The sequence below is a fragment of the Patella vulgata genome, chromosome 6 (assembly GCF_932274485.2).
Source record: "Patella vulgata chromosome 6, xgPatVulg1.2, whole genome shotgun sequence".
NCBI classification, from domain to species: domain Eukaryota; kingdom Metazoa; phylum Mollusca; class Gastropoda; family Patellidae; genus Patella; species Patella vulgata.
The window spans coordinates 39,307,965-39,331,920 of record NC_065884.2 but is presented as its reverse complement, the minus strand read 5'-3'; the positions used below and the strand labels follow the sequence as shown (position 1 = coordinate 39,331,920).

The window sequence follows — 23,956 nt, the reverse complement described above, 5'->3', positions numbered from 1 at the left end:
GTTATCTTTGGTGCTCGGGTATGCATCAACTCCTTTACATCCCAAAATGTTTTATATTTTTAGTCTTCCTTTTTAGTTATCTATTTGATAAAGCAGTGCATGTTTAAATATTTGTTATCTTTGGTGCTCGGGTATGCATCAACTCCTTTACATCCCAAAATGTTTTATATTTTTAGTCTTCTTTTTTAGTTATCTATTTGATAAAGCAGTGCATGTTTAAATATTTGTTATCTTTGGTGCTCGGGTATGCATAACTAACTGATAAAGAAATGTCCTTTGGACCTACTGTGATAAAATTCCACCATCTCGATGATTTATATTATTTATATAACCCATAAGAGGTGTGTTGACACTTGAAGCAAGCGAAAGGTAGGTGGTTATTATACAGAGTTTATTCAAGTGAATTTTAATGTGTTTTTGTGCGGAATATCTCAACCTTTCCCCGTTTTCTTTAGCCATATTGTTAGTCGACATCAATGCCTACATTTTCCGGAACACCTGAACAGGTCTCGTGTATGGGGGCTGTTGATACTTCGGGTTGATTGATGTAGGCCTGGGAGTATGAATATCTAGGCCATCCGATGGCTCCGATTTTAAGTAGATTAAAACGTTTCGGTCATTTAATGATTTAATTAAAAATGGAGAAGCGGGACTAACTTTAGTATTTATATTACGTTAATCTATGTGTTATTCGAAACATAGACAATGTCATTTTGTGAGGATATATTTTTTCTTGTGGTGGTTGAAAAATATACCATTTGGAGAACCACACAATAGTCCCTTCATTCTACCTCCCAGTGCAAGCCAACTGTCATAATAATTAGGAAAGTCTGTAGTGTCTCTCATACAACAAAATATTGTCGAGGCAATGGTAACAAACAATATCAATATTGTCCAAAGACCTTACTTTACGCGGTCAAGTCAACTGTTCAGGAACCTCTGAATACAAGACAAAGAGATACAAGTGTTGCAAGGACAATCTCAAGTGAAACGGTGGGTGTCATTCCAGCCTGAACTGCTGCAATAAGTAACTTTGTACCCTTCACATTACCTGTATATGGATTATGTTTATGTGTTAACTTATGAATACTGCCTATGTCATGTTCGTTTTAACACATAGCCTGACACATTTTGGTAAAATATCTAGAAAATTCAGTCATCTGGCCAAATGCCTGACCACATTGGGCATTTGACCAAATGGCTGATTTGACAGATTTACTGTAATACACACACACACATAAATATTAGCACAACCGAAAAGCTGCACTACTTTGTTTCACGGTAAACGATGAAAAGATAAAATGTGTGCCGACACAAACTGATTTCAACAGTGGTTTAATAACATTTTAAAGTACTTTTCGTCCGTTTTGGGACTATTCATAAATATTGTCATTGTATAAAGATGGGCAGTAGAGTATATTTATACATATTTACATAGTAACACTGTGGTTTTAACTGACTTTAGCTACCATTGTCTGTGGTGACATGATATCTCTGTAACTAATAGAAAACATGTACACACGTGTGTTAATCTGTTGTATATTGTTACGATCTAGGAACAATGAGTGGAAGATAATCCTGGGATAGATTTAAGAAAATTAATAAAGTTAATAACCATTTGTTACTTATTGACTATTAAGTAGAGGAACGTATTTTTTAATAAAATGATTTTCCATTAACTTCCTTTTCGTGGTGTCATCAGTTTTCATTTTATAAAAAGCGAACATTTGGAATTTTACTTGTAGGTTTTGTCTATTACAAATAAGGGTCCATTTTCAATGTGTGCCCGTCTCCCCGATGTAGAAATTTTGACAACCATTACAAGTCAAGACATATATGAGATTTTTTGTGTCACAATTCGTATTGTCGTTGATACTAAACTTAAAGTTGTGAAAATTATATTTGTTATTTGGGTAATATGGTTGCAAGATTTAATATTAATATAGTTTAAAGCAGTATACGCTTTAAAGGTCCCAAACTCTGGAATTCGTTCACAGCCTCTTTAAAAACTTTAAATAACTTGAATCTTTTCAGGAAAACACTTCTTCTTTACCTTAAATCTACTTCAAATATCTTATTTTAGAAACCTATAAGCTTATCTCTTATGATATGTGTTCTGTGTATTTCCATATTATAAGCATGTACATATTGTATATTTGTTAATACATGTTATATCTATATGTATTAAAACTTTCTGTTATAGGACCCGCATATACATGTACTTAAATAAACCTCTTAACTGATTTGTATATATTTTTTTTTCTTTATTGTAAATTATTGTGGCGTGTTGTTTAATTTGTTAGCTATATCTTTTGTATTATATTTTCTACGAAGGGCAGGATGTTAGAAAGGTTATTATAGCCTAATCTTCAAGCCTTCTTAAATAAAGTCATTATTAAGCTTTCATATTACATATGAAAGCTTATTGTTTCTGTTAAGATTATTAAGCTTTCATATTACATATGAAAGCTTATTGTTTCTGTTAAGATTATTATTGTTATTTTTTTTTTGTGTTTTGTCCACAAATCGGATTTCTCAGAATCTAACCATAGGATCGTTCTGAAACTTTTACCTATCCCCCCAAAAATGGGTGGTGGCTGTTGATTAAATATATTTTCAAAACGTTTTACGAATCCGAAATCACCGAATTTTACGAAGGAATGCATTTGACCTACAATGCTGTAACTCTGTGACTATTTGACCTATTTTACTAATTTTTTTTCTTTGAGTATCTTGAAACATTTACTTCAAATCTGCAATTTCGGATTTCGGCATTTCGAAAATTCGTCGCTGTCATTTCGAACCGGAAGTTATTACCAATTTGACAACTTCTTTAATAGTTGTGCGATTTTCGTGAAATTTAGAATGTTAGTAGACCTTGCCAATGCGACTTCAATGATGTCCTTGGAAATTTTCTAAATTATCTCCCCTTGGTGAAATTAAGGATCAAAGTTTTCAAAAAAATCGACGAAATATAGGTCAGATTGCCTTGAAATTTTTTTTCTGTACTAGCTAAGACAGTACTGATGAGTACACAAAATATGGAGTTTGTCGAGCAAACCGGAAGTGCCACCATCTCAAAATGTGAAAAGTCCATACGGCTTTTGCAATATTTTACTTAAAGACATAAGAGTTACATTTTCTGAATGCTTGAAGGAAAGCCTAAAAATCTATCGGTTTAGAATTTTGATTTAGGTCAACTGATGGACGCCATTTTGAAATGAAAATGAAAATTAGTGAAAAATCCACATTTATGGGCTTGAAAACATACACAATTGGTCGTGGCTTAGAGAATCTGTCTCCTATTACCGAAATTAATACATTTGAGGATAGCCTGGATCATGGTCGAATGTTTGGTATTTGAATATTTCAAAAATTCGAATTTCTCCTTTGATGTTTTCCGTGCCGACAAGGTTGTTTTCGAGTTTAGCTGGTTTTGATTTCGCGCATGCGCTACACAGGAACCAACGGTACCATGAGTACTAAATTCCGGCGAACAACTTTTCACGTTGGTACCTAGGCACCCTGAAAATTTCAAGGTGATACCTGCATTCGTTCAAGTCGTTTGTTCTTGTCACCTGCCTTTCGTCGTTTTTTTTTCTAAGTCAATTTACGGCTTCCAGGAGGGGAAAAAAGTGGAATTTCGCCGTGACACCGGCACCGATTGTCCGAAAACCATGAAATTTGGACACAATACGCCCATTACCACCCCGGACTCTGTGCTTTACCCCCATTTTGATCCCATTAAAAAAAAAGAGTTTTAGCAAAAAAACGATTTTCGGAATTTAATATTGTTTTAACCCTGTAATACCCAGACATGATATATTATTATAATCCCTATGAAATATTTTAATTATTTACTGCTATAATATGAATTATCACTTATTCCCCGTTAAATAAATATCGGTCACCTGGTGCCGCTGTACAACTTAAAGGACACTGGCCTCAAGTCAATTTACGGAGAGAGAGAGAGAGAGAGAGAAATGGGGTTTAACGTCCACTCGACACAAACTAGGTCATTTCGGGACCAACATATGGTTTAATTTTATTTCAATAATTCGCTTGCGCGTAGGGGTCTTTAGCAGTGGGAGGAAACCGGAGGACCCGGCGAAAACCCACAAGGTTGGACAGGCGACCCTACTCCTTGCGTCAATTTACGGCTTCCATGAGGGGAAAAAAGTGGAATTTCGCCGTGACACCGGCACCGATTGTCCGAAAACCATGAAATTAGGACACAATACGCCCATTACCACCCCTGACTCTGTGCTTTACCCCCATTTTGATCACATTAAAAAGAAAAGAGTTTTAGCAAAAAAACGGTTTTCGGAATTTAATATTGGTTTTAATTAATTTTGAAATTGGAAATGCAAAGAGATTTTATCGCCTCTTCCGTATGTGATAGGTATTGGTACTATACACATTATCCTTAAAAGACAATTTTTTAAACTGACCGTAACGATGCATCGACACTAGAAACCGAAATCGCCTATTTTGACCTATTTTGACTGCTGGGGTATCTTTCCGTACGTGACAAGGAGTAGGTCGCCCGTCCAACCTGTGTATTTTTTCAGGATCACCCGGTTTCCCCCCACTGCTAGACCCCTACGCGCAAGCGAATTATTGAAATAAAATTGAACCATACGTTAGTCCCGAAATGACCTAGTTTGTGTCGAGTGGTCGATCAACCCCATTTCGCTCTCTCAATTTTAGCACTCCTAACTCTAAAACTAAATGCAAGGAACGGGCCTATTTACAGAGGTCACAATTTTAACCTACATGCACACCTACATGATATACATATTATTATAATCCCTATGGGATATTTTAATTATTTACTGTTATAATATGAATTATCACTTATTCCCCGTTAAATAAATATCGGTCACCGGGTGCAGCTGTACAACTTCAAGGACCTTGGCCTCAAGTGCATGGGACCAACTCTACATTTTCTGAAATGTCAATAAAAGCCCTGGAATGATTTCATTTAAAAAAAATAATCAGAAAGTAAATCTAGTTTTATTTATATGCTATTTGTTGCCAGAAAATATATTTTGTTACGAGTCTAATTCAAATTTAAAAATAAACAATGGGTCTGAGGCATATTTTATTGATATATAGAAATTAATGCAGTGTTCTCATTATGTGATAAAAGAGTGCCAGAAATGTCTCGAAATTCAGCCATTTGTGTATTTAGTATATCAAGTATATGCGTGTATTACAAAGCTCTGATTTGTGTGATTTGTGTACACCCCGCCCCCCCCCCCCTCCTCGTGTCACTATCATGTACATATCAATTCTGCTGCCAACCCACCCACGCGAACATGACTAAATTATGAAACATTGTCTAGTCGTTTGTATGTTACGACAAAACGAGGCCAGCGTGGCTCATTTGCTGCAGAACGGAAGGCCTTGCAAGGATTAGTGTCTAGTCGTTTGGATGGTACGAAAACCCGAGGTCAAAGTGGTTCCCCGTTGGCAGTGGTGAAGTATGGAAGGCCTAGCAAGGATCTGTGTCTAGTCGTTTCGATGGGACGAAAAACGCCCGTCCCATCGTCCATGGTACAAGGATTAGTGCCTAGTCGCTTGGATGGTATGCAAAACAGAGGTCCCCGTTCTCTCCCTTTGTCTGTGGTTCTTGACCGAAGGCCCGACAACTAACTTTGCGTGCAGTTTTTTAGGTAGGACGAAAAATCGAAATCCTGTGTGCATATTGGCGTGCACGAAAAATAACCCTTTGCATTTGGAATTTTATGCACCCACCCCACCCTCGAACAACGCTTAACATAACATTTTGTTTTCACTACCTACATTGTAAAATTTGTTTGATTTCAGATGACTTAGCCCCGGTTTTTCACAGTGAAAGATTTTGATGAAACTTGACATGCATGTTTATAACCCAAAGATATGGTTCCTTTCGATATTTGCGCATATCGAATCGTAACTTCATGAATTATGGTCCCTGATTGTAAGAAAAATCACTTTATATTTCGCGTGTTCTCTATCTATCTCTCGGAAATGGAATATGGAAATACACAAGCTAGCAAGTGTATTACAGGTTGGTGGTGGTGGGGATGAGGTCTTCTATTTGCAATGATTTTTTGACTACAAAATATACGCTCTAACTCATTACTCAAACTACAGCAAAAAAAAAGCGGAACGGAAACCCGATTTTATATATTCTTACAATAGCAACGCACTTCGGGATTAACTTAGAAATGGTTCCACTACTGATGTCTTCCGCCTTACTCCTGCCACAGTAGTGGCTTGTCCTACGGAGTTCCTTTCCGCAAGTTTTTTTTAGTCAAATGACTACAAAAAGGTTACTGGCCTATGTATAGCTCCCTTAATTTACACATAAACTGACCTAAAACTGCACTGCACATATAATAAACCAATTCCCATTGAAATAAAGGTGAAGCCGTACCGCATAATTATATGATTTGATGAAACCCAACTGCTACCTGAAGTTTCTCGCCTATCGAAGTTATAATATCCGCCGGTGTCATGGCGGCTCGCACATTATAAGAATCATTGCTTTGAAAATGTAGAACGCATTAACACAAAGAAAAACTGATGGGTAACTAGTTTAGTGGTCCAGTCTTCACTATAATTTGTGATAGAATTACTTATTTAAAAAAAACTGAATGATGTAAAAATAAAAATGGTTGGAGTGCCCAAGTTTAGATTTGTCGTTGATTTCATAAAGATGTTAGGATATAGAACGTTAAATACTGTGTGATTCAACATGGCGGCCGAGGGGTTTAATATGATATAAGTACGAAATACATGTACATGTAGTACCAAATGGTTTATATGTATGAGAGTCAAGGTTTGGACTAAATGTCTTGGGGAAGTAGGGGGCGACTAGCATGTGCCTCTCTTTAGTGGACCGATGTGAGATTGCCCATTGTATTAACTGGACGGGTAGGCCTATTCACCTTCAGTTATGTGTCAATGTCAAATAAGCGGCTTCGTATCAACACGGTCGGCTCTGGGCCGGTTTAATTCTACGTATCTCTCATAGCTGAGAGAAAAAAGATTTTTTAGCCCAGAGAATATCTTCCGTCAGAGTGGTTGTTGATTCATAGATTCTAATAACCCCTTTTGAAGTTTATATGAAAGCTTTGATATCTGCTATGCAGATCTAGTTAAGCTTTCATATTACATATGAAAGCTTATTGTTTCTGTTAAGATTATTATTGTTATTTTTTTTTTGTGTTTTGTCCACAAATCGGATTTCTCAGAATCTAACCATAGGATCGTTCTGAAACTTTTACCTATCCCCCCAAAAATGGGTGGTGGCTGTTGATTAAATATATTTTCAAAACGTTTTACGAATCCGAAATCACCGAATTTTACGAAGGAATGCATTTGACCTACAATGCTGTAACTTTGTGACTATTTGACCTATTTTACTAATTCTTTTTTCTTTGAGTATCTTGAAACATTTACTTCAAATCTGCAATTTCGGATTTTGGCATTTCGAAAATTCGTCGCTGTCATTTCGAACCGGAAGTTATTACCAATTTGACAACTTCTTTAATAGTTGTGCGATTTTCGTGAAATTTAGAATGTTAGTAGATCTTGCCAATGCGACTTCAATGATGTCCTTGAAAATTTTCTAAATTATCTCCCCTTGGTGAAATTAAGGATCAAAGTTTTCAAAAAAATCGTCGAAATATAGGTCAGAATGACCTAAAAAAAAAATTCGATACTAGACAAGTAATTACTGATTCGTACACAAAATATGGAGTTTGTCGATCGAACCGGAAGTGCCACCATCTTTAAACGTGAAAAATCAAAAAGGCTTTTTTGCTATTTTACTTACAGACTCGGGCGTCATATTTTCGGAATCCTGGAAGGAATACCTAAAAATCTATCGGATCAGAATTTTGATTTCGGTCACGTGATGGTCACCATTTTGAATTGAAAATGAAAAATAGAAGCAATTTGAAGGGCCGGGACTTTGGAACACAAGAACTCTCCTTCTAATTAAGCTAGAATGTTCAAACTTGGTGTAGGCGTTCACTAGGTCAATGTCATGATTGAGTTCAAAGATGAGCATTTTTCGCCTAGGGTAAGCAGAGATAAGCAAGCTGATTTGTTGATTCTTTAGGGCACGATGACATTGGTTATAATGAATGGAGGGCGATGAAACTCTTGTCAATCGAGAGGCTAATAGCTGGCCTGTTGTGTGAAATCATTGTATCATTTTTTATTCGAATTTCTCCTTTGATGTTTTCCGTGCCGACAAGGTTGTTTTCGAGTTAAGCTGGATTTGACTTCGCGCATGCGCTACGCTGGAACCAAAGGTACCATGAGTACTAAATTCCGGCGAGCAACTTTTCACGTTGGTACCTAGGTACCCTGAAAATTTCAAGGTGATACCTGCATTCGTTCATGTCGTTTGTTCTTGTCACCTGCCTTTCGTCGTTTTTTTTTTCTAAGTCAATTTACGGCTTCCATGAGGGGAAAAAAGTGGAATTTCGCCGTGACACCGGCACCGATTGTCCGAAAACCATGAAATTTGGACACAATACGTCCATTACCACCCCGGACTCTGTGCCTTACCCCCATTTTGATCCCATTAAAAAAAAAGAGTTGTAGCAAAAAAACGATTTTCGGAATTTAATATTGGTTTTAACCCTGTACCCAGACAAGATATAGATATTATTATAATCCCTATGAAATATTTTAATTATTTACTGCTATAATATGAATTATCACTTATTCCCCGTTAAATAAATATCGGTCACCGGGTGCAGCTGTACAACTTCAAGGACCCTGGCTTCAAGTCAATTTACGGCTTCCATGAGGGGAAAAAAGTGGAATTTCGCCGTGACACCGGCACCGATTGTCCGAAAACCATGAAATTTGGACACAATACGCCCATTACCACCCCGGACTCTGTGCCTTACTCCCATTTTGATCCGATTAAAAAAAAAAAAGTTTTAGCAAAAAAACGATTTTCGGAATTTAATATTGGTTTTAATTAATTTTGAAATTGCAAATGCAAAGAGATTTTATCGCCTCTTCCGTATGTGATAGGTACTGGTACTATACACATTATCCTTAAAAGACAATTTTTTAAAATGACCGTAACGATGTATCGACACTAGAAACCGAAATCGCCTATTTTGACCTTTTTTGACTGCTGAGGCATCATTCCGGTGGTGCAAATCTCTGGAATTTCTAGCGGTTGGCTGCGCCGCGATGATATTTATCACATACTAAATTGAGAAAAATCCTCAGATATCAAGAACAATAAAAATTCGATAAAATACGGCAATTTTTTAAGCAAAAAACCTTTGATTGTTGGGGGCGGGTTTTGAATTTATTTTGAACGTTCTCGGAATCCAACACTCTTCTATTTTTAATATGTGATAGCTAGAATCCCAAGGTACATTCTGTGCATATTTGAAGGCAATCGGAGCACAGGAACGTTGCCTGGGCAGAGCAAATCAAAGGCTTCTTCGTCTTATGACCTTAAACACTGCGTATAAATTTAAAGTCAATCGGATATTAACAGCAAAAGGGGGGCGACGACAATATACGACCACATTTCAATGTGGGCCTATAAAAAGTAAATCATTGCCAATAGAAAAGACCCACCTTTCCCCCAACAACAACCATGTAATGCACTAGCTATAATGGGGATTTTTCTGGAACACAGCGAAATGGGTCTTTTAAAATGTTCACAAGTGTATCACAAGGAGGGTTTGCTTCTTCTCTATGGGACACCCGATACCACTTCTCAACGAGGAATTCAGTCACACAGCCAACACCATTTTGTATGTTTGTGTAATCTTTATTCAGTATAAATCAAGTAATACAAATAAAAAAATACTTGGATTGATGAAAACATAATTTTTGAGAGTTATTCATACATGTAGCATAATTGTTCTTATTTAAAAAATGTACATGATTACATGTTTGTCATAAACAACATTAAATAAACAATCATGTTTCTTCACGATAACAGTAACAGTATAACAATTGTATGAAATATATTTTCCTTTATTTTTTTTTATTTTTAGAAAGGCCACTTCCTTGGTTTAAAATATATCATAAATTGTAGTTATCTAACATATACTTCCATGTATGTTTATCTAACAGATTACCACGTCGCCTTATCTAACAGAGAGTAAATGGTATACAATATCAAATTATAATCTACCAGCATTACTTGTTTCAGTAATTAAATCGTGTGTTATTCTTGTATTTAAGTGAGAAGAGTGAATAAACTATCATGGGTTGAAACAAATATATTGGAGTAGAAATAAACATTGTATATTGGTTTGCAAATAAATAATTGGTACAGATAATGCAATGTCATACAACATACTTTTTGGATTCGGTACAAATACAACCTTTTTATCATCAATGAAAATAATGTGATTTCAAAGTAACGATGAATAAAAAAACATTGCTTATATAAAGTACATGTAATTGGGTTCATTTAATTAAGCTTTCATATTACATATGAAAGCTTATTGTTTCTGTTAAGATTATTAAGCTTTCATATTACATATGAAAGTTTATTGTTTCTGTTAAGATTATTAAGCTTTCATATTACTTATGAAAGCTTATTGTTTCTGTTAAGATTATTAAGCTTTCATATTACATATGAAAGCTTATTGTTTCTGTTAAGATTATTATTGTTATTTTTTTTTTGTGTTTTGTCCACAAATCGGATTTCTCAGAATCTAACCATAGGATCGTTCTGAAACTTTTACCTATCCCCCCAAAAATTGGTGGTGGCTGTTGATTAAATATATTTTCAAAACGTTTTACGAATCCGAAATCACCGAATTTTACGAAGGAATGCATTTGACCTACAATGCTGTAACTCTGTGACTATTTGACCTATTTTACTAATTCTTTTTTCTTTGAGTATCTTGAAACATTTACTTCAAATCTGCAATTTCGGATTTTTTCATTTCGAAAATTCGTCGCTGTCATTTCGAACCGGAAGTTATTACCAATTTGACAACTTCTTTAATAGTTGTGCGATTTTCGTGAAATTTAGAATGTTAGTAGATCTTGCCAATGCGACTTCAATGATGTCCTTGGAAATTTTCTAAATTATCTCCCCTTGGTGAAATTAAGGATCAAAGTTTTCAAAAAAATCGTCGAAATATAGGTCAGAATGACCTAAAAAAAAAATTCGATACTAGACAAGTAATTACTGATTCGTACACAAAATATGGAGTTTGTCCATCGAACCGGAAGTGCCACCATCTTTAAACGTGAAAAATCAAAAAGGCTTTTTTGCTATTTTACTTACAGACTCGGGCGTCATATTTTCGGAATCCTGGAAGGAATACCTAAAAATCTATCGGATCAGAATTTTGATTTCGGTCACGTGCTGGTCACCATTTTGAATTGAAAATGAAAAATAGAAGCAATTTGAAGGGCCGGGACTTTGGAACACAAGAACTCTCCTTCTAATTAAGCTAGAATGTTCAAACTTGGTGTAGGCGTTCACTAGGTCAATGTCATGATTGAGTTCAAAGATGAGCATTTTTTGCCTAGGGTAAGCAGAGATAAGCAAGCTGATTTGTTGATTCTTTAGGGCACGATGACATTGGTTATAATGAATGGAGGGCGATGAAACTCTTGTCAATCGAGAGGCTAATAGCTGGCCTGTTGTGTGAAATCATTGTATCATTTTTTATTCGAATTTCTCCTTTGATGTTTTCCGTGCCGACAAGGTTGTTTTCGAGTTTAGCTGGATTTGACTTCGCGCATGCGCTACGCTGGAACCAAAGGTACCATGAGTACTAAATTCCGGCGAGCAACTTTTCACGTTGGTACCTAGGTACCCTGAAAATTTCAAGGTGATACCTGCATTCGTTCAAGTCGTTTGTTCTTGTCACCTGCCTTTCGTCGTTTTTTTTCTAAGTCAATTTACGGCTTCCATGAGGGGAAAAAAGTGGAATTTCGCCGTGACACCGGCACCGATTGTCCGAAAACCATGAAATTTGGACACAATACGTCCATTACCACCCCGGACTCTGTGCCTTACCCCCATTTTGATCCCATTAAAAAAAAAGAGTTTTAGCAAAAAAACGATTTTCGGAATTTAATATTGGTTTTAACCCTGTACCCAGACAAGATATAGATATTATTATAATCCCTATGAAATATTTTAATTATTTACTGCTATAATATGAATTATCACTTATTCCCCGTTAAATAAATATCGGTCACCGGGTGCAGCTGTACAACTTCAAGGACCCTGGCTTCAAGTCAATTTACGGCTTCCATGAGGGGAAAAAAGTGGAATTTCGCCGTGACACCGGCACCGATTGTCCGAAAACCATGAAATTTGGACACAATACGCCCATTACCACCCCGGACTCTGTGCCTTACTCCCATTTTGATCCGATTAAAAAAAAAAATGTTTTAGCAAAAAAACGATTTTCGGAATTTAATATTGGTTTTAATTAATTTTGAAATTGCAAATGCAAAGAGATTTTATCGCCTCTTCCGTATGTGATAGGTACTGGTACTATACACATTATCCTTAAAAGACAATTTTTTAAAATGACCGTAACGATGTATCGACACTAAAAACCGAAATCGCCTATTTTGACCTTTTTTGACTGCTGAGGCATCATTCCGGTGGTCCAAATCTCTGGAATTTCTAGCGGTTGGCTGCGCCGCGATGATATTTATCACATACTAAATTGAGAAAAATCCTCAGATATCAAGAACAATAAAAATTCGATAAAATACGGCAATTTTTAAAGCAAAAAACCTTTGATTTTTGGGGGCGGGTTTTGAATTTATTTTGAACGTTCTCGGAATCCAACACTCTTCTATTTTTAATATGTGATAGCTAGAATCCCAAGGTACATTCTGTGCATATTTGAAGGCAATCGGAGCACAGGAACGTTGCCTGGGCAGAGCAAATCAAAGGCTTCTTCGTCTTATGACCTTAAACACTGCGTATAAATTTAAAGTCAATCGGATATTAACAGCAAAAGGGGGGCGACGACAATATACGACCACATTTCAATGTGGGCCTATAAAAAGTAAATCATTGCCAATAGAAAAGACCCACCTTTCCCCCAACAACAACCATGTAATGCACTAGCTATAATGGGGATTTTTCTGGAACACAGCGAAATGGGTCTTTTAAAATGTTCACAAGTGTATCACAAGGAGGGTTTGCTTCTTCTCTATGGGACACCCGATACCACTTCTCAACGAGGAATTCAGTCACACAGCCAACACCATTTTGTATGTTTGTGTAATCTTTATTCAGTATAAATCAAGTAATACAAATAAAAAAATACTTGGATTGATGAAAACATAATTTTTGAGAGTTATTCATACATGTAGCATAATTGTTCTTATTTAAAAAATGTACATGATTACATGTTTGTCATAAACAACATTAAATAAACAATCATGTTTCTTCACGATAACAGTAACAGTATAACAATTGTATGAAATATATTTTCCTTTATTTTTTTTTATTTTTAGAAAGGCCACTTCCTTGGTTTAAAATATATCATAAATTGTAGTTATCTAACATATACTTCCATGTATGTTTATCTAACAGATTACCACGTCGCCTTATCTAACAGAGAGTAAATGGTATACAATATCAAATTATAATCTACCAGCATTACTTGTTTCAGTAATTTAATCGTGTGTTATTCTTGTATTTAAGTGAGAAGAGTGAATAAACTATCATGGGTTGAAACAAATATATTGGAGTAGAAATAAACATTGTATATTGGTTTGCAAATAAATAATTGGTACAGATAATGCAATGTCATACAACATACTTTTTGGATTCGGTACAAATACAACCTTTTTATCATCAATGAAAATAATGTGATTTCAAAGTAACGATGAATAAAAAAACATTGCTTATATAAAGTACATGTAATTGGGTTCATTTAATTCACTTTGTATCTATAATATACATGTGGTATTAAACAATAAATATATTGATTAATGCCAATTCTATACAAATCTCATAGTTGTATTCATGTTTTCTTTACCATAACAAGAAACAGTACAACAGATTTAGTAACAATATATTCCTTTCTACATCCGTCAGAGTGGTTGATGATTCATAGATTCTAATAACCCCTTTTGAAGTTTATATGAAAGCTTTGATATCTGCTATGCAGATCTAGTTATTGTTATTTTTTTTTTGTGTTTTGTCCACAAATCGGATTTCTCAGAATCTAACCATAGGATCGTTCTGAAACTTTTACCTATCCCCCCAAAAATGGGTGGTGGCTGTTGATTAAATATATTTTCAAAACGTTTTACGAATCCGAAATCACCGAATTTTACGAAGGAATGCATTTGACCTACAATGCTGTAACTCTGTGACTATTTGACCTATTTTACTAATTCTTTTTTCTTTGAGTATCTTGAAACATTTACTTCAAATCTGCAATTTCGGATTTTGGCATTTCGAAAATTCGTCGCTGTCATTTCGAACCGGAAGTTATTACCAATTTGACAACTTCTTTAATAGTTGTGCGATTTTCGTGAAATTTAGAATGTTAGTAGATCTTGTCAATGCGACTTCAATGATGTCCTTGGAAATTTTCTAAATTATCTCCCCTTGGTGAAATTAAGGATCAAAGTTTTCAAAAAAATCGTCGAAATATAGGTCAGAATGACCTAAAAAAAAAATTCGATACTAGACAAGTAATTACTGATTCGTACACAAAATATGGAGTTTGTCGATCGAACCGGAAGTGCCACCATCTTTAAACGTGAAAAATCAAAAAGGCTTTTTTGCTATTTTACTTACAGACTCGGGCGTCATATTTTCGGAATCCTGGAAGGAATACCTAAAAATCTATCGGATCAGAATTTTGATTTCGGTCACGTGATGGTCACCATTTTGAATTGAAAATGAAAAATAGAAGCAATTTGAAGGGCCGGGACTTTGGAACACAAGAACTCTCCTTCTAATTAAGCTAGAATGTTCAAACTTGGTGTAGGCGTTCACTAGGTCAATGTCATGATTGAGTTCAAAGATGAGCATTTTTTGCCTAGGGTAAGCAGAGATAAGCAAGCTGATTTGTTGATTCTTTAGGGCACGATGACATTGGTTATAATGAATGGAGGGCGATGAAACTCTTGTCAATCGAGAGGCTAATAGCTGGCCTGTTGTGTGAAATCATTGTATCATTTTTTATTCGAATTTCTCCTTTGATGTTTTCCGTGCCGACAAGGTTGTTTTCGAGTTTAGCTGGATTTGACTTCGCGCATGCGCTACGCTGGAACCAAAGGTACCATGAGTACTAAATTCCGGCGAGCAACTTTTCACGTTGGTACCTAGGTACCCTGAAAATTTCAAGGTGATACCTGCATTCGTTCATGTCGTTTGTTCTTGTCACCTGCCTTTCGTCGTTTTTTTTTAAGTCAATTTACGGCTTCCATGAGGGGAAAAAAGTGGAATTTCGCCGTGACACCGGCACCGATTGTCCGAAAACCATGAAATTTGGACACAATACGTCCATTACCACCCCGGACTCTGTGCCTTACCCCCATTTTGATCCCATTAAAAAAAAAGAGTTTTAGCAAAAAAACGATTTTCGGAATTTAATATTGGTTTTAACCCTGTACTCAGACAAGATATAGATATTATTATAATCCCTATGAAATATTTTAATTATTTACTGCTATAATATGAATTATCACTTATTCCCCGTTAAATAAATATCGGTCACCGGGTGCAGCTGTACAACTTCAAGGACCCTGGCTTCAAGTCAATTTACGGCTTCCATGAGGGGAAAAAAGTGGAATTTCGCCGTGACACCGGCACCGATTGTCCGAAAACCATGAAATTTGGACACAATACGCCCATTACCACCCCGGACTCTGTGCCTTACTCCCATTTTGATCCGATTAAAAAAAAAAAAGTTTTAGCAAAAAAACGATTTTCGGAATTTAATATTGGTTTTAATTAATTTTGAAATTGCAAATGCAAAGAGATTTTATCGCCTCTTCCGTATGTGATAGGTACTGGTACTATACACATTATCCTTAAAAGACAATTTTTTAAAATGACCGTAACGATGTATCGACACTAGAAACCGAAATCGCCTATTTTGACCTTTTTTGACTGCTGAGGCATCCAAATCTCTGGAATTTCTAGCGGTTGGCTGCGCCGCGATGATATTTATCACATACTAAATTGAGAAAAATCCTCAGATATCAAGAACAATAAAAATTCGATAAAATACGGCAATTTTTTAAGCAAAAAACCTTTGATTGTTGGGGGCGGGTTTTGAATTTATTTTGAACGTTCTCGGAATCCAACACTCTTCTATTTTTAATATGTGATAGCTAGAATCCCAAGGTACATTCTGTGCATATTTGAAGGCAATCGGAGCACAGGAACGTTGCCTGGGCAGAGCAAATCAAAGGCTTCTTCGTCTTATGACCTTAAACACTGCGTATAAATTTAAAGTCAATCGGATATTAACAGCAAAAGGGGGGCGACGACAATATACGACCACATTTCAATGTGGGCCTATAAAAAGTAAATCATTGCCAATAGAAAAGACCCACCTTTCCCCCAACAACAACCATGTAATGCACTAGCTATAATGGGGATTTTTCTGGAACACAGCGAACTGGGTCTTTTAAAATGTTCACAAGTGTATCACAAGGAGGGTTTGCTTCTTCTCTATGGGACACCCGATACCACTTCTCAACGAGGAATTCAGTCACACAGCCAACACCATTTTGTATGTTTGTGTAATCTTTATTCAGTATAAATCAAGTAATACAAATAAAAAAATACTTGGATTGATGAAAACATAATTTTTGAGAGTTATTCATACATGTAGCATAATTGTTCTTATTTAAAAAATGTACATGATTACATGTTTGTCATAAACAACATTAAATAAACAATCATGTTTCTTCACGATAACAGTAACAGTATAACAATTGTATGAAATATATTTTCCTTTATTTTTTTTTATTTTTAGAAAGGCCACTTCCTTGGTTTAAAATATATCATAAATTGTAGTTATCTAACATATACTTCCATGTATGTTTATCTAACAGATTACCACGTCGCCTTATCTAACAGAGAGTAAATGGTATACAATATCAAATTATAATCTACCAGCATTACTTGTTTCAGTAATTTAATCGTGTGTTATTCTTGTATTTAAGTGAGAAGAGTGAATAAACTATCATGGGTTGAAACAAATATATTGGAGTAGAAATAAACATTGTATATTGGTTTGCAAATAAATAATTGGTACAGATAATGCAATGTCATACAACATACTTTTTGGATTCGGTACAAATACAACCTTTTTATCATCAATGAAAATAATGTGATTTCAAAGTAACGATGAATAAAAAAACATTGCTTATATAAAGTACATGTAATTGGGTTCATTTAATTCACTTTGTATCTATAATATACATGTAGTATTAAACAATAAATATATTGATTAATGCCAATTCTATACAAATCTCATAGTTGTATTCATGTTTTCTTTACCATAACAAGAAACAGTACAACAGATTTAGTAACAATATATTCCTTTCTACATCCGTCAGAGTGGTTGATGATTCATAGATTCTAATAACCCCTTTTGAAGTTTATATGAAAGCTTTGATATCTGCTATGCAGATCTAGTTATTGTTATTTTTTTTTTGTGTTTTGTCCACAAATCGGATTTCTCAGAATCTAACCATAGGATCGTTCTGAAACTTTTACCTATCCCCCCAAAAATGGGTGGTGGCTGTTGATTAAATATATTTTCAAAACGTTTTACGAATCCGAAATCACCGAATTTTACGAAGGAATGCATTTGACCTACAATGCTGTAACTTTGTGACTATTTGACCTATTTTACTAATTCTTTTTTCTTTGAGTATCTTGAAACATTTACTTCAAATCTGCAATTTCGGATTTTGGCATTTCGAAAATTCGTCGCTGTCATTTCGAACCGGAAGTTATTACCAATTTGACAACTTCTTTAATAGTTGTGCGATTTTCGTGAAATTTAGAATGTTAGTAGATCTTGCCAATGCGACTTCAATGATGTCCTTGGAAATTTTCTAAATTATCTCCCCTTGGTGAAATTAAGGATCAAAGTTTTCAAAAAAATCGTCGAAATATAGGTCAGAATGACCTAAAAAAAAAATTCGATACTAGACAAGTAATTACTGATTCGTACACAAAATATGGAGTTTGTCGATCGAACCGGAAATGCCACCATCTTTAAACGTGAAAAATCAAAAAGGCTTTTTTGCTATTTTACTTACAGACTCGGGCGTCATATTTTCGGAATCCTGGAAGTAATGCCTAAAAATCTATCGGATCAGAATTTTGATTTCGGTCACGTGATGGTCACCATTTTGAATTGAAAATGAAAAATAGAAGCAATTTGAAGGGCCGGGACTTTGGAACACAAGAACTCTCCTTCTAATTAAGCTAGAATGTTCAAACTTGGTGTAGGCGTTCACTAGGTCAATGTCATGATTGAGTTCAAAGATGAGCATTTTTTGCCTAGGGTAAGCAGAGATAAGCAAGCTGATTTGTTGATTCTTTAGGGCACGATGACATTGGTTATAATGAATGGAGGGCGATGAAACTCTTGTCAATCGAGAGGCTAATAGCTGGCCTGTTGTGTGAAATCATTGTATCATTTTTTGAAAATGTCCGGGGTAGCCGAAAAAAGGAGATCGAAATCCAAAAAGTCGTATTTTTACGATTTGGGGCATTTTTAGAGGTCGTGTAAAGTAAAATAAAGCATGCATATACATATATTATTGATATTAAATATATCATATAAAAAACTAAACAATGAATCAGCTGTCATTGACAGATTTTATATTATAAGCATGGTCAGTGGAAGGTCAGCGTATTGTCTAACTTGAACTCACTGACTCCGAAACATTATTGTGGGTATGGTATAAGCTGAATTTGATGAGATGCACATATCTCGTATGACTATTTGGTACTTACAGTGTTAGACTTTGTCGTAACGTTACGGTCTCCATTCATCAAATCGTCGTTGGGGCTATAATACGATTTTGAATCAAGTTATTTATCACTGAGGGACTCAAAATTAGGTTTGATGTAGCTCTGCTCATTTACAGTGGCGAATTTAACGGGCTCATGGGTTCCAGCTCCCTCCTCTAGAAATTTCACAGCACCCGCATGGATTGTGGCTAATTTTGTGGCAGAATTTTATTTTTCTGGGGGAGGTACTTCTAAATGGCTCCGACACAAGTGCCTGAAATGCCATGAAATCACGTTTTCGGCCTCCAATTAAAATTTCTTAGCGGGAGAACCCCCTGACCCGACCCCCTTGCGGGGCTTCCCGGTCGGTATCAGCCCCCCTCCCCACCACCATGGTTAATCCGGCGTTGATGTTCCCTCTTGTGCAGCTGCAAAAGAATGTACAAGTTCATTGCCTCATTGTCAAAGATCCCACTTTTCTACCCCAGTTCGGGTAATGAGGTCGAGCGTATATTGTATAGGGGATATTAAACAAGCAAACAGTATGGCTGATGTCTCCCGCCAAAACCCCAAAGTAAAAGATGACACATTAATTAATCGCACTTTCATATTTTTTTCAAAAGTATCGAGCAATCAAACTATACTGTAAATTTCATCACTCTCTGTCAGATAGAAATCAAGGTTATCTTGTCCCAAAGCATCGACCAATGAAATTGCCAAGCTGTAGCTCAAAATGTTCAGTCAAGACCTGATGAACATCTACACCAAGTTTAAACATTCTAGCTCAATTAAAAGCTGGGTTGTTATGTTCCAGTACTTCATTATAACCAAAGTTATCATACCCCAAAGCATCAACCAATTCAAAGTCCCGGCCAATCAAGTTGCTTTGCTTATCCTGACTAAGAGAATGCTCATTGTCGAACTTGGTCAAGGTAATATGGTCAAGGTACTAATGTAATGAAACTACACACAAAGTTTCATCAAATTGCTTATCTCTGCTTACCCATTTTAATAGTCCCCTGCCAATCGAAAAGCCCCCCGACCCACCCACTCCACTCCCGTGTAATACATTAGGTTATAATTGTGTTACAAACGTATCACAAGGAGCATTTGAATATTCTCTCTGAGGCATCTGATACCACTTGTCATTGAGGTGTTCACACAGCCAACTCATTTTTGTTTGTTTGTGTTATCTTTATTCAGTATAAATCAACTAATACAAATGAAAAAAAGTACTTGGTTTAATGAGATTATCTTTTGAGAGTTGGTCATACAGGTATCACTAATCATAATTGCTCTTAACTTCAAATATATACACGATTATGTGTATTCTAAATATCAAATAAAACAATGATGATTTCTTTACAATAGCAGTACAACAAATTTATTCGCAATATTTTCCTTTGATCAGTTGATCAAAAACCTGATTATATTTACAATATATTCTAGGTCTTTGCTCTTTATTCCATTGGTTCAAAATATGATAAAAGAGGCTTATCAAAAAGTTTATATCATGTAGTCTTATATAACAAATAGAACAATGACATACAAGATGTTTCAAATCATAATCTATTTGCATTATTTATTTCAATAATTTGACCTGTGATATTCATGTATAAAGCAAAATAGTAAACATTGAATTTCATTCACTTTTATGTATAATATAGTATTAAACCGGTTAATTATTGTATACAACATTTATTTAATTTCATAGCAACATTTTATACTATTGTATTCATTGTAGTTTTTTGTCATTATTAGCCCAGTCCGTGCATAGCATTATGATGTGAAATCCCATTTCATTTCAATTATAATAGTCTTCATCTAGAAACAATATTACTATTTATATTGGTATGTTACTACCAAGATATAACAATAAAATTAGCAAAAGTATGTATAAATTAATAAAGTTCTCTTTAGTATCTTTCATGAATAGTCAATTGTTCAATACCATTATTTCTCTTCACCTCATGCAAATAAATTGAAATGGGATTTAATGTTCAACTGTTTTACTTCACAACTTACATAAATCATTTGGTGATAAAGAAACATACATTTCTAGTATTTTTTTTAACATAGTGTACTATACTATGCATCATTATATAGAAGACATATGAATGAATAAACAAAAATATGGCAAAATGAACAACATGAGAATGATTGTAGAAGTATAAGAACAAAGCAATTGTTTAATATTAAAAATATTTGATTTTCTTCTATTTTAAAGTTACATCCTTTACATTTGTATTTACACATTGTATGCAAAACATAATTAGAGAGAAATGGGTTTAACGTCCACTCAACACAAACAAGGTCATTTCGGGACTAACATATGGTTTAATTTTATTTCAATAATTTGCTTGCGCGTAGGGGTCTTTAGCAGTGGGGGGAAACCAGAGTACCCGGAGAAAATCAGGAGTATGGACAGGTGACCCTACTCCTTGCCACGTACAACCAGGGATTCGAGACCACGCCAGTTGACTTAATGGCAGGCCGTATGATACAGCATGCACACACTAACCATTCGGCCATCCAACCCAATACAGCAAGGATGAACAAATATTAGCATGTTTTAATGTTCATTATTAAAATAGAATACAAACAATGTAAGAATAATTATAATATCATGTATCAAACCAAAACAAATAATTCAATTTCAATAACTATTGAGAGCTGGCTGAAAAATTCTAAACCCATCTGTGAAAGAACTGTATAGAATTGTATAAAGTCCATTGTTTCCATTTATTTTTCTATGTAGTCACTTTTGAAGTGTACACTCTCACTCTTTAGTTAATGATGTTGCATGGCCTTGATGTCTGCCAGGAAGAAATTATCTTCAGTTACCCTTAAAAAATTGATCACAGCTGACATGACGTAATCATAGAGGGAAAATGATATCACCCATTTATGAACAGAAGTATTGTGTGAATAGAACACCTTTATAATACTTCTATTGATAGTCTGGCTGTTTTTAAGGTAGTCAATCAGCAGAATAGTTTAGGAATCATAAACGAGTGAACCCATCACCTGTCCAGTCGAAAGAACTGACCTGGCTTGATTGGGGACTTGCGAGTCTGGATGCTTCCATTGTTTTTATTGAATTTTGCATTCTGGTTGAAACTGATGAATCCAGGTCTCCTCTATGTTTAAAAATCTGGCTAAAATTTTTTTTAGGAAATATTGAAAACAGCACAGATTGTCACTGGATGTCACTGGATCAAGTACCTCCTGCAACCACTTCTTTAGTGCAGAAAAGGAAGGGCCATTGTCTCCTATAGTGGAGACCGTATCCACATATTTCAATGTTTGGGTTAGGACTTTCAGTTGCAGATACTTGATGACTGCCATATAGATAGTTCTGTCCATTTTTGGTGATTTCAATGGGTAGGTTCACAAGATTGTCTGGTACAAATACAATAATAACACTTCAGCTGCAGGTCTTATGTCTATGATTCATTCAATGATTCTACTTGTGGTGGTAAAAGCCAATTAAATCTCTCCTCTTCAGATCTAGAACTTTTCAGCCAGCTGTTGTATTATAGTGTATCCACACAAAGAAAAATTAACACAGAGAAAAATCATTATTACATAATAAATATATAAAATGACAATAAATGATGTGGTATTCATATTTCAATCAGAAGACGGAGAAAAATGGGGTTTAAGTCGACTCGACATAAACTAGGTATTTTGGCATTAACACATGGTCCAATTTTATTTCAATAATTTGCTTGTGCGTATGGGTCATTAGCAATGGAAGGAAACTGGAGTTTGCAGAGAAAACCCTCGAAGGATGAACGTGCTACCCTACTCCTTGCCACGTACAACTGGGGATTTGAAACCACACCAGTTCACTAAATGGCAGACCTTATGATACAGCGCGCACATACTAACCATTCACCCCCCCCCCCCTTATTTCAAACAACAAAATTAAATGTATTGATACAAATATATATCTATGGATACAAATATATCTGTACAAATGTATATAGATAGAACTCAATGACCATTGAATATTGCTTGGCTATTTAACTTCACCAAATTTTTACTCATTATAATGATTTTTTTTTTTTGTTCATATTATTTCTATGACATGTGACAGTGACTGTGAATATGAAAGCTTTAATATCTGCCTAGCAGATCTAGTTGTTATTTTTTTTGTGTGTTTTGTCCACAAATCGGATTTCTCAGAATCTAACCATAGGATCGTTCTGAAACTTTTACCTATCCCCCCAAAAATGGGTGGTGGCTGTTGATTAAATATATTTTCAAAACGTTTTACGAATCCGAAATCACCGAATTTTACGAAGGAATGCATTTGACCTACAATGCTGTAACTCTGTGACTATTTGACCTATTTTACTAATTCTTTTTTCTTTGAGTATCTTGAAACATTTACTTCAAATCTGCAATTTCGGATTTTGGCATTTCGAAAATTCGTCGCTGTCATTTCGAACCGGAAGTTATTACCAATTTGACAACTTCTTTAATAGTTGTGCGATTTTCGTGAAATTTAGAATGTTAGTAGATCTTGCCAATGCGACTTCAATGATGTCCTTGGAAATTTTCTAAATTATCTCCCCTTGGTGAAATTAAGGATCAAAGTTTTAAAAAAAATCGACGAAATATAGGTCAGATTGCCTTGAAATTTTTTTTCTGTACTAGCTAAGACAGTACTGATGAGTACACAAAATATGGAGTTTGTCGAGCAAACCGGAAGTGCCACCATCTCAAAATGTGAAAAGTCCATACGGCTTTTGCAATATTTTACTTAAAGACATAAGAGTTACATTTTCTGAATGCTTGAAGGAAAGCCTAAAAATCTATCGGTTTAGAATTTTGATTTAGGTCAACTGATGGACGCCATTTTGAAATGAAAATGAAAATTAGTGAAAAATCCACATTTATGGGCTTGAAAACATACACAATTGGTCGTGGCTTAGAGAATCTGTCTCCTATTACCGAAATTAATAC

General features: G+C 35.2%; 1 protein-coding gene across 1 annotated transcript in view; it reads left to right on the top strand.

Annotated features, from left to right (window-relative positions):
• Window positions 1–245: 245 nt before the first annotated feature.
• LOC126825428 (D-dopachrome decarboxylase-B) overlaps window positions 246–23,956 on the top strand; it is a 47,323-nt gene continuing 23,612 nt past the window's right edge. The window contains exon 1 of the mRNA XM_050555120.2: window positions 246–369. The gene's annotated coding sequence lies outside the window, so the exon portion shown is untranslated. The remainder of the gene's footprint in view (window positions 370–23,956) is intronic.